The sequence below is a fragment of the Amia ocellicauda genome, chromosome 1 (genome assembly GCF_036373705.1).
Source record: "Amia ocellicauda isolate fAmiCal2 chromosome 1, fAmiCal2.hap1, whole genome shotgun sequence".
Lineage (NCBI taxonomy): Eukaryota > Metazoa > Chordata > Actinopteri > Amiiformes > Amiidae > Amia > Amia ocellicauda.
The window spans coordinates 62,665,286-62,679,272 of record NC_089850.1 but is presented as its reverse complement, the minus strand read 5'-3'; positions in this window follow the sequence as shown (position 1 = coordinate 62,679,272).

Below are 13,987 nucleotides of genomic sequence, written 5' to 3'. Positions count from 1 at the left end.
TACAGCACATTAACACTGACTGACTGGACACTACAGCACATTAACACTGACTGACTGACAGACTGGACACTACAGCACATTAACACTGACTGACTGGACACTACAGTACATTAACACTGACTGATTGGACACTACAGTACATTAACACTGACTGACTGACTGGACACTACAGCACATTAACACTGACTGACTGGACACTACAGCACATTAACACTTACTGACTGGACACTACAGTACATTAACATAGACTGACTGACTGGACACCACAGGACATTAACACTGACTGACTGACTGGACACTACAGCACATTAACACTGACTGACTGGACACTACAGCACATTAACACGGACTGACTGGACACTACAGCACATTAACACTGACTGACTGGACACGGCAGCACATTAACACTGACTGACAGGACACTACAGCACATTAACACTGACTTACTGACTGGACACTACAGCACATTAACACTGACTGACTGGACACTACAGCACATTAACACTGACTGACTGACTGGACACTACAGTACATTGACACTGACTGACAGGACACAACAGCACATTAACACTGACTGACTGACTGGACACTACAGGACATTAACACTGACAGACTGACTGGACACTACAGTACATTAACACTGACTGACTGGACACTACAGTACATTAACACTGACTGACTGGACACTACAGCACATTAACCCTGACTGACTGACTGGACACTACAGCACATTAGCACTGACTGACTGACTGGACACTACAGTACATTAACATAGACTGACTGACTGGACACTACAGTACATTAACATAGACTGACTGACTGGACACTACAGGACATTAACACTGACTGACTGGACACCACAGCACATTAACACTGACTGACTGACTGGACACTACAGTACATTAACACTGACTGACTGACTGGACACTACAGTACATTAACACTGACTGACTGGACACTACAGCACATTAACACTGACTGACTGGACACTACAGCTCATTAACACTGACTGACTGACTGGACACGACAGCACATTAACACTGACTGACTGGACACTACAGCACATTAACACTGACTGACTGACTGGACACTACAGTACATTAACACTGACTGACTGGACACTACAGTACATTAACACTGACTGACTGACTGGACACTACAGCACATTAACACTGACTGACTGGACACTACAGTACATTAACACTGACTGACTGGACACTACAGCACATTAACACTGACTCACTGGACACTATAGCACATTAACACTGACTGACTGACTGGACACTACAGCACATTAACACTGACTGACTGGACACTACAGCACATTAACACAGACTGACTGCCTGGACACTACAGTACATTAACACTGACTGACTGACTGGACACTACAGCACATTAACACTGACTGACTGACTGGACACTACAGCACATTAACACTGACTGACTAACTGGACACTACAGTACATTAACACTGACTGACTGGACACTACAGCACATTAACACGGACTGACTGGACACTACAGCACATTAACACTGACTGACTGGACACGGCAGCACATTAACACTGACTGACTGGACACTACAGCACATTAACACTGACTTACTGACTGGACACTACAGCACATTAACACTGACTGACTGGACACTACAGCACATTAACACTGACTGACTGACTGGACACTACAGTACATTGACACTGACTGACAGGACACAACAGCACAATAACACTGACTGACTGGACACTACAGCACATTAACCCTGACTGACTGACTGGACACTACAGCACATTAGCATTGACTGACTGACTGGACACTACAGCACATTAACACTGACTGACTGGACACTACAGCACATTAACACTGACTGACTGGACACTACAGTACATTAACACTGACTGACTGACTGGACACTACAGTACATTAACACTGACTGACTGACTGGACACTACAGCACATTAACACTGACTGACTGGACACTACAGTACATTAACATAGACTGACTGACTGGACACTACAGGACATTAACACTGACTGACTGACTGGACACCACAGCACATTAACACTGACTGACTGGACACTACTGTACATTAACACTGACTGACTGACTGGACACTACAGTACATTAACACTGACTGACTGGACACTACAGCACATTAACACTGACTGACTGGACACTACAGCTCATTAACACTGACTGACTGACTGGACACTACAGCACATTAACACTGACTGACTGGACACTACAGCACATTAACACTGACTGACTGACTGGACACTACAGTACATTAACACTGACTGACTGGACACTACAGTACATTAACACTGACTGACTGACTGGACACTACAGTACATTAACACTGACTGACTGGACACTACAGCACATTAACACTGACTGACTGGACACTACAGTACATTAACACTGACTGACTGGACACTACAGCACATTAACACTGACTCACTGGACACTATAGCACATTAACACTGACTGACTGACTGGACACTACAGCACATTAACACTGACTGACTGGACACTACAGCACATTAACACTGACTGACTGACTGGACACTATAGCACATTAACACTGACTGATTGACCGGACACTACAGTATATTAACACTGACTGACTGGACACTACAGCACATTAACACTGACTGACTGACTGGACACTATAGTACATTAACACTGACTGATTGACTGGACACTACAGTATATTAACACTGACTGACTGGACACTACAGCACATTAACACTGACTGACTGACTGGACACTTCAGCACATTAACACTGACTGAATGGACACTACAGTACATTAACACTGACTGACTGGACACTACAGCACATTAACACTTTCTGACTGACTGGACACTTCAGCACATTAACACTGACTGACTGGACACTACAGCACATTAACAATGACTGACTGGACACTACAGTACATTGACACTGTCTGACTGGACACTACAGGACATTAACACTGATAGACTGACTGGACACAACAGTACATTAACACTGACTGACTGGACACTACAGTACATTAACACTGACTGACTGGACACTACAGCACATTAACACTGACTGACTGGACACTACAGCACATTAACACTGACTGACTGGACACTACAGTACATTAACACTGACTGACTGACTGGACACTACAGCACATTAACACTGACTGACTGACTGGACACTACAGCACATTAACACTGACTGACTGGACACTACAGTCTATTAACATACACTGACTGACTGGACACTACAGTACATTAACACTGACTGACTGGACACTACAGCACATTAACACTGACTGACTGGACACTACAGCACATTAACACTGACTGACTGACTGGACACTACAGCACATTAACACTGACTGACTGACTGGACACTACAGTACATTAACACTGACTGACTGGACACTACAGTACATTAACACTGACTGACTGACTGGACACCACATTACATTAACACTGACTGACTGACTGGACACTTCAGCACATTAACACTGACTGACTGACTGGACACTACAGCACATTAACACTGACTGACTGACTGGACACTACAGCACATTAACACTGACTGACTGACTGGACACTACAGTACATTAACACTGACTGACTGGACACTATAGTACATTAACACTGACTGGACTCTACAGCACATTAACACTGACTGACTGGACACTACAGGACATTAAGACTGACAGACTGACTGGACACAACAGTACATTAACACTGACTGACTGGACACTACATTACATTAACACTGACTGACTGGACACTACAGCACATTTGCACTGACTGACTGACTGGACACAACAGTACATTAACACTGACTGACTGGACACTACAGTACATTAACACTGACTGACTGACTGGACACTACAGTACATTAACACTGACTGACTGGACACTACAGCACATTAACACTGACTGACTGGACACTACAGCACATTAACACTGACTGACTGACTGGACACTACAGTACATTAACACTGACTGACTGACTGGACACTACAGTACATTAACACTGACTGGACACTACAGCACATTAACACTGACTGACTGGACACTACAGCACATTAACACTGACTGACTGACTGGACACTACAGTACATTAACGCTGACTGACTGACTGGACACTACAACACATTAACACTGACTGACTGACTGGACACTACAGCACATTAACACTGACTGACTGGACACTACAGCACATTAACACTGACTGACTGACTGGACACTACAGTACATTAACACTGACTGACTGACTGGACACTACAGCACATTAACACTGACTGACTGACTGGACACTACAGCACATTAATACTGACTGACTGGACACTACAGTACATTAACACTGACTGACTGGACACTACAGCACATTAACACTGACTGACTGACTGGACACTACAGCACATTAACACTGACTGACTGGACACTACAGTACATTAACACTGACTGACTGACTGGACACTACAGCACATTAACACTGACTGACTGGACACTACAGTACATTAACACTGACTGACTGACTGGACACTACAGTACATTAACACTGACTGACTGGACACTACAGCACATTAACACAGACTGACTGACTGGACACTACCGTACATTAACACTGACTGACTGGACACTACAGTACATTAACACTGACTGACTGCACACTACAGTACATTAACACTGACTGACTGACTGGACACCACATTACATTAACACTGACTGACTGACTGGACACTACAGCACATTAACACTGACTGACTGGACACTAAAGCACATTAACACTGACTGACTGGCATTACAGCGCATTAACACTGACTGACTGGACACTACAGCACATTAACACTGACTGAACACTACAGCACATTAACACTGACTTACTGGCATTACAGCGCATTAACACTGACTGACTGGACACTACAGCACATTAACACTGACTTACTGGACACTACAGTACATTGACACTGACTGACTGGACACTACAGCACATTAACACTGACTGACTTACTGGACACTACAGCACATTAACACTGACTGACTGGACACCACAGCACATTAACACTGACTGACTGACTGGACACTACAGTACATTAACACTGACTGACTGACTGGACACTACAGCACATTAACACTGACTGACTGGACACTACAGTACATTAACACTGACTGACTGACTGGACACTACAGTACATTAACACTGACTGACTGACTGGACACTACAGCATATTAACACTGACTGAGTGACTGGACACTACAGTACATTAACACTGACTGACTGACTGGACACTACAGTACATTAACACTGACTGACTGGACACTACAGCACATTAACACTGACTGACTGACTGGACACTACACCACATTAACCCTGACTGAGTGACTGGACACTACAGTACATTAACACTAACTGACTGGACACTACAGCACATTAACACTGACTGACTGGACACTACAGTATATTAACACTGACTGACTGACTGGACACTTCAGTACATTAACACTGACTGACTGGACACTACTGCACATTAACACTGACTGACTGACTGGACACTACAGTACATTAACACTGACTGACTGGACACTACAGCACATTAACACTGACTGACTGGACACTACAGTACATTAACACTGACTGACTGGACACTACAGTACATTAACCCTGACTGACTGACTGGACACTACAGCACATTTTCACTGACTGACTGGACACTACAGCACATTAACACTGACTGACTGGACACTACAGTACATTAACACTGACTGACTGACTGGACACCACATTACATTAACACTGACTGACTGACTGGACACTTCAGCACATTAACACTGACTGACTGACTGGACACTACAGCACATTAACACTGACTGACTGACTGGACACTACAGCACATTAACACTGACTGACTGACTGGACACTACAGCACATTAACACTGACTCACTGGACACTACAGCACATTAACACTGACTGACTGACTGGACACTACAGCACATTAACACTGACTTACTGGACACTACAGCACATTAACACTGACTGACTGGACACTACAGTACATTAACACTGACTGACTGACTGGACACTACAGTACATTAACACTGACTGACTGACTGGACACTACAGCATATTAACACTGACTGAGTGACTGGACACTACAGTACATTAACACTGACTGACTGACTGGACACTACAGTACATTAACACTGACTGACTGGACACTACAGCACATTAACACTGACTGACTGACTGGACACTACAGCACATTAACACTGACTTACTGGACACTACAGTACATTAACACTGACTGACTGGACACTATAGTACATTAACACTGACTGGACTCTACAATACATTAACACTGACTGGACACTACAGCACATTAACACTGACTGACTGGACACTACAGTACATTAACACTGACTGGACACTACAGCACATTAACACTGACTGACTGGACACTACAGTACATTAACACTGACTGGACACTACAGCACATTAACACTGACTGACTGGACACTACAGCAAATTAACACTGACTGACTGGACACTACAGTACATTAACACTGACTGGACACTACAGTACATTAACACTGACTGGACACTACAGCACATTAACACTGACTGACTGACTGGACACTACAGCACATTAACACTGACTGACTGGACACTACAGCACATTAAAACTGACTGACTGACTGGACACTACAGCACATTAACACTGACTGACTGGACACTACAGCACATTAACACTGACTGACTGGACACTACAGCACATTAACACTGACTGACTGACTGGACACTACTGTACATTAACACTGACTTACTGGACACTACAGTACATTAACACTGACTGACTGGACACTACAGGACATTAACACTGACAGACTGACTGGACACTACAGCACATTAACACTGACTCACTGGACACTACAGCACATTAACACTGACAGACTGACTGGACACTACAGCACATTAACACTGACTTACTGGACACTACAGTACATTAACACTGACTGACTGGACACTACAGGACATTAACACTGACTGACTGACTGGACACTACAGCACATTAACACTGACTTACTGGACACTACAGTACATTAACACTGACTGACTGGACACTATAGTACATTAACACTGACTGGACTCTACAATACATTAACACTGACTGGACACTACAGCACATTAACACTGACTGACTGGACACTACAGCAAATTAACACTGACTGACTGGACACTACAGTACATTAACACTGACTGGACACTACAGTACATTAACACTGACTGGACACTACAGCACATTAACACTGACTGACTGGACACTACAGCAAATTAACACTGACTGACTGGACACTACAGTACATTAACACTGACTGGACACTACAGTACATTAACACTGACTGGACACTACAGCACATTAACACTGACTTACTGGACACTACAGCACATTAACACTGACTGACTGGACACTACAGCACATTAAAACTGACTGACTGACTGGACACTACAGCACATTAACACTGACTGACTGGACACTACAGCACTTTAACACTGACTGACTGGACACTACAGCACATTAACACTGACTGACTGACTGGACACTACTGTACATTAACACTGACTTACTGGACACTACAGTACATTAACACTGACTGACTGGACACTACAGGACATTAACACTGACAGACTGACTGGACACTACAGCACATTAACACTGACTGACTGACTGGACACTACAGTACATTAACACTGTCTGACTGGACACTACAGGACATTAACACTGACAGACTGACTGGACACAACAGTACATTAACACTGACTGACTGGACACTACAGTACATTAACACTGTCTGACTGGACACTACAGTACATTAACACTGAATGATTGGACAGTACAGTACATTAACACTGACTGACTGACTGGACACTACAGCACATTAACACTGACTGACTGGACACTACAGTCTATTAACATACACTGACTGACTGGACACTACAGTACATTAACACTGACTGACTGGACACTACAGCACATTAACACTGACTGACTGGACACTACAGCACATTAACACTGACTGACTGACTGGACACTACAGTACATTAACACTGACTGACTGGACACTACAGTACATTAACACTGACTGGACTCTACAGTACATTAACACTGACTGGACACTACAGTACATTAACACTGACTGACTGACTGGACACTACAGCACATTAACACTGACTGACTGACTGGACACTACAGTACATTAACACTGACTGACTGACTGGACACTACAGTACATTAACACTGACTGACTGGACACTACAGCACATTAACACTGACTGACTGACTGGACACTACAGCACATTAACACTGACTGACTGGACACTACAGTACATTAACACTGACTGACTGGACACTACAGCACATTAACACTGACTGACTGACTGGACACTACAGTACATTAACACTGACTGACTGGACACTACAGCACATTAACACTGACTGACTGACTGGACACTACAGCACATTAACACTGACTGACTGACTGGACACTACTGCACATTAACACTGACTGACTGGACACTACAGCACATTAACACTGACTCACTGGACACTACAGCACATTAACACTGACTGACTGACTGGACACTACAGCACATTAACACTGACTTACTGGACACTACAGGACATTAACACTGACAGACTGACTGGACACAACAGTACATTAACACTGACTGACTGGACACTACAGTACATTAACACTGTCTGACTGGACACTACAGTACATTAACACTGAATGATTGGACAGTACAGTACATTAACACTGACTGACTGACTGGACACTACAGCACATTAACACTGACTGACTGGACACTACAGTCTATTAACATACACTGACTGACTGGACACTACAGTACATTAACACTGACTGACTGGACACTACAGCACATTTACACTGACTGACTGGACACTACAGCTCATTAACACTGACTGACTGACTGGACACTACAGTACATTAACACTGACTGACTGGACACTACAGCACATTAACACTGACTGACTGACTGGACACTACAGCACATTAACACTGTCTGACTGGACACTACAGTACATTAACACTGACTGACTGGACACTACAGCACATTAACACTGACTGACTGACTGGACACTACAGTACATTAACACTGACTGACTGGACACTACAGCACATTAACACTGACTGACTGACTGGACACTACAGCACATTAACACTGACTGACTGGACACTACTGCACATTAACACTGACTGACTGGACACTACAGCACATTAACACTGACTCACTGGACACTACAGCACATTAACACTGACTGACTGACTGGACACTACAGCACATTAACACTGACTTACTGGACACTACAGTACATTAACACTGACTGACTGGACACTACAGGACATTAACACTGACAGACTGACTGGACACTACAGCACATTAACCCTGACTGACTGACTGGACACTACAGCACATTAACACTGACTGACTGGACACTACAGCACATTAACACTGACTGACTGACTGGACACTACAGTACATTAACACTGTCTGACTGGACACTACAGGACATTAAGACTGACAGACTGACTGGACACAACAGTACATTAACACTGACTGACTGGACACTACAGCACATTAACACTGACTGACTGGACACTACAGTACATTAACACTGACTGACTGACTGGACACTACAGCACATTAACACTGACTGACTGGACACTACAGCACATTAACACTGACTGACTGACTGGACACTACAGTACATTAACACTGTCTGACTGGACACTACAGGACATTAAGACTGACAGACTGACTGGACACAACAGTACATTAACACTGACTGACTGGACACTACAGTACATTAACACTGACTGACTGGACACTACAGCACATTAACACTGACTGACTGGACACTACAGCACATTAACACTGACTGACTGACTGGACACTACAGCACATTTGCACTGACTGACTGACTGGACACAACAGTACATTAACACTGACTGACTGGACACTACAGCACATTAACACTGACTGACTGACTGGACACTACAGTACATTAACACTGACTGACTGACTGGACACTACAGCACATTAACACTGACTGACTGACTGGACACTACAGTACATTAACACTGACTGACTGGACACTACAGTACATTAACACTGACTGACTGACTGGACACTACAGCACATTAACACTGACTGACTGACTGGACACTACAGTACATTAACACTGACTGACTGGACACTACAGCACATTAACACTGACTGACTGGACACTACAGTACATTAACACTGACTGACTGACTGGACACTACAGTACATTAACACTGACTGACTGGACACTACAGCACATTAACACTGACTGACTGACTGGACACTACAGCACATTAACACTGACTGACTGGACACTACAGTACATTAACACTGACTGACTGGACACTACAGCACATTAACACTGACTGACTGACTGGACACTACAGTACATTAACACTGACTGACTGGACACTACAGCACATTAACACTGACTGACTGACTGGACACTACAGCACATTAACACTGACTGACTGACTGGACACTACTGCACATTAACACTGACTGACTGGACACTACAGCACATTAACACTGACTCACTGGACACTACAGCACATTAACACTGACTGACTGACTGGACACTACAGCACATTAACACTGACTTACTGGACACTACAGGACATTAACACTGACAGACTGACTGGACACAACAGTACATTAACACTGACTGACTGGACACTACAGTACATTAACACTGTCTGACTGGACACTACAGTACATTAACACTGAATGATTGGACAGTACAGTACATTAACACTGACTGACTGACTGGACACTACAGCACATTAACACTGACTGACTGGACACTACAGTCTATTAACATACACTGACTGACTGGACACTACAGTACATTAACACTGACTGACTGGACACTACAGCACATTTACACTGACTGACTGGACACTACAGCACATTAACACTGACTGACTGACTGGACACTACAGTACATTAACACTGACTGACTGGACACTACAGCACATTAACACTGACTGACTGACTGGACACTACAGCACATTAACACTGACTGACTGGACACTACAGTACATTAACACTGACTGACTGGACACTACAGCACATTAACACTGACTGACTGACTGGACACTACAGTACATTAACACTGACTGACTGGACACTACAGCACATTAACACTGACTGACTGACTGGACACTACAGCACATTAACACTGACTGACTGGACACTACTGCACATTAACACTGACTGACTGGACACTACAGCACATTAACACTGACTCACTGGACACTACAGCACATTAACACTGACTGACTGACTGGACACTACAGCACATTAACACTGACTTACTGGACACTACAGTACATTAACACTGACTGACTGGACACTACAGGACATTAACACTGACAGACTGACTGGACACTACAGCACATTAACCCTGACTGACTGACTGGACACTACAGCACATTAACACTGACTGACTGGACACTACAGCACATTAACACTGACTGACTGACTGGACACTACAGTACATTAACACTGTCTGACTGGACACTACAGGACATTAAGACTGACAGACTGACTGGACACAACAGTACATTAACACTGACTGACTGGACACTACAGCACATTAACACTGACTGACTGGACACTACAGTACATTAACACTGACTGACTGACTGGACACTACAGCACATTAACACTGACTGACTGGACACTACAGCACATTAACACTGACTGACTGACTGGACACTACAGTACATTAACACTGTCTGACTGGACACTACAGGACATTAAGACTGACAGACTGACTGGACACAACAGTACATTAACACTGACTGACTGGACACTACAGTACATTAACACTGACTGACTGGACACTACAGCACATTAACACTGACTGACTGGACACTACAGCACATTAACACTGACTGACTGACTGGACACTACAGCACATTTGCACTGACTGACTGACTGGACACAACAGTACATTAACACTGACTGACTGGACACTACAGCACATTAACACTGACTGACTGACTGGACACTACAGTACATTAACACTGACTGACTGACTGGACACTACAGCACATTAACACTGACTGACTGACTGGACACTACAGTACATTAACACTGACTGACTGGACACTACAGTACATTTACACTGACTGACTGACTGGACACTACAGCACATTAACACTGACTGACTGACTGGACACTACAGTACATTAACACTGACTGACTGGACACTACAGCACATTAACACTGACTGACTGGACACTACAGTACATTAACACTGACTGACTGACTGGACACTACAGTACATTAACACTGACTGACTGGACACTACAGCACATTAACACTGACTGACTGACTGGACACTACAGTACATTAACACTGACTGACTGGACACTACAGCACATTAACACTGACTGACTGACTGGACACTACAGTACATTAACACTGACTGACTGGACACTACAGTACATTAACACTGACTGACTGGACACTACAGCACATTAACACTGACTGACTGACTGGACACTACAGTACATTAACACTGACTGACTGACTGGACACTACAGGACATTAACCCTGACTGACTGGACACTACAGCACATTAACACTGACTGACTGGACACTACAGTACATTAACACTGACTGACTGACTGGACACTACAGCACATTAACACTGATTGACTGGACACTACAGCACATTAACACTGACTGACTGACTGGACACTACAGCACATTAACACTGACTGACTGGACACTACTGCACATTAACACTGACTGACTGGACACTACAGCACATTAACACTGACTCACTGGACACTACAGTACATTAACACTGACTGACTGACTGGACACTACAGCACATTAACACTGATTGACTGGACACTACAGCACATTAACACTGACTGACTGACTGGACACTACAGCACATTAACACTGACTGACTGGACACTACTGCACATTAACACTGACTGACTGGACACTACAGCACATTAACACTGACTGACTGACTGGACACTACAGCACATTAACACTGACTTACTGGACACTACAGTACATTAACACTGACTGACTGGACACTACAGGACATTAACACTGACAGACTGACTGGACACTACAGCACATTAACCCTGACTGACTGACTGGACACTACAGCACATTAACACTGACTGACTGGACACTACAGCACATTAACACTGACTGACTGACTGGACACTACAGTACATTAACACTGTCTGACTGGACACTACAGGACATTAAGACTGACAGACTGACTGGACACAACAGTACATTAACACTGACTGACTGGACACTACAGCACATTAACACTGACTGACTGGACACTACAGCACATTAACACTGACTGACTGACTGGACACTACAGTACATTAACACTGACTGACTGACTGGACACTACAGTACATTAACACTGACTGACTGGACACTACAGCACATTAACACTGACTGACTGGACACTACAGTACATTAACACTGACTGACTGACTGGACACTACAGCACATTAACACTGACTGACTGACTGGACACTACAGTACATTAACACTGACTGACTGGACACTACAGCACATTAACACTGACTGACTGGACACTACAGTACATTAACACTGACTGACTGGACACTACAGCACATTAACACTGACTGACTGGACACTACAGTACATTAACACTGACTGACTGACTGGACACTACAGTACATTAACACTGACTGACTGGACACTACAGCACATTAACACTGACTGACTGACTGGACACTACAGTACATTAACACTGACTGACTGGACACTACAGCACATTAACACTGACTGACTGACTGGACACTACAGTACATTAACACTGACTGACTGGACACTACAGTACATTAAC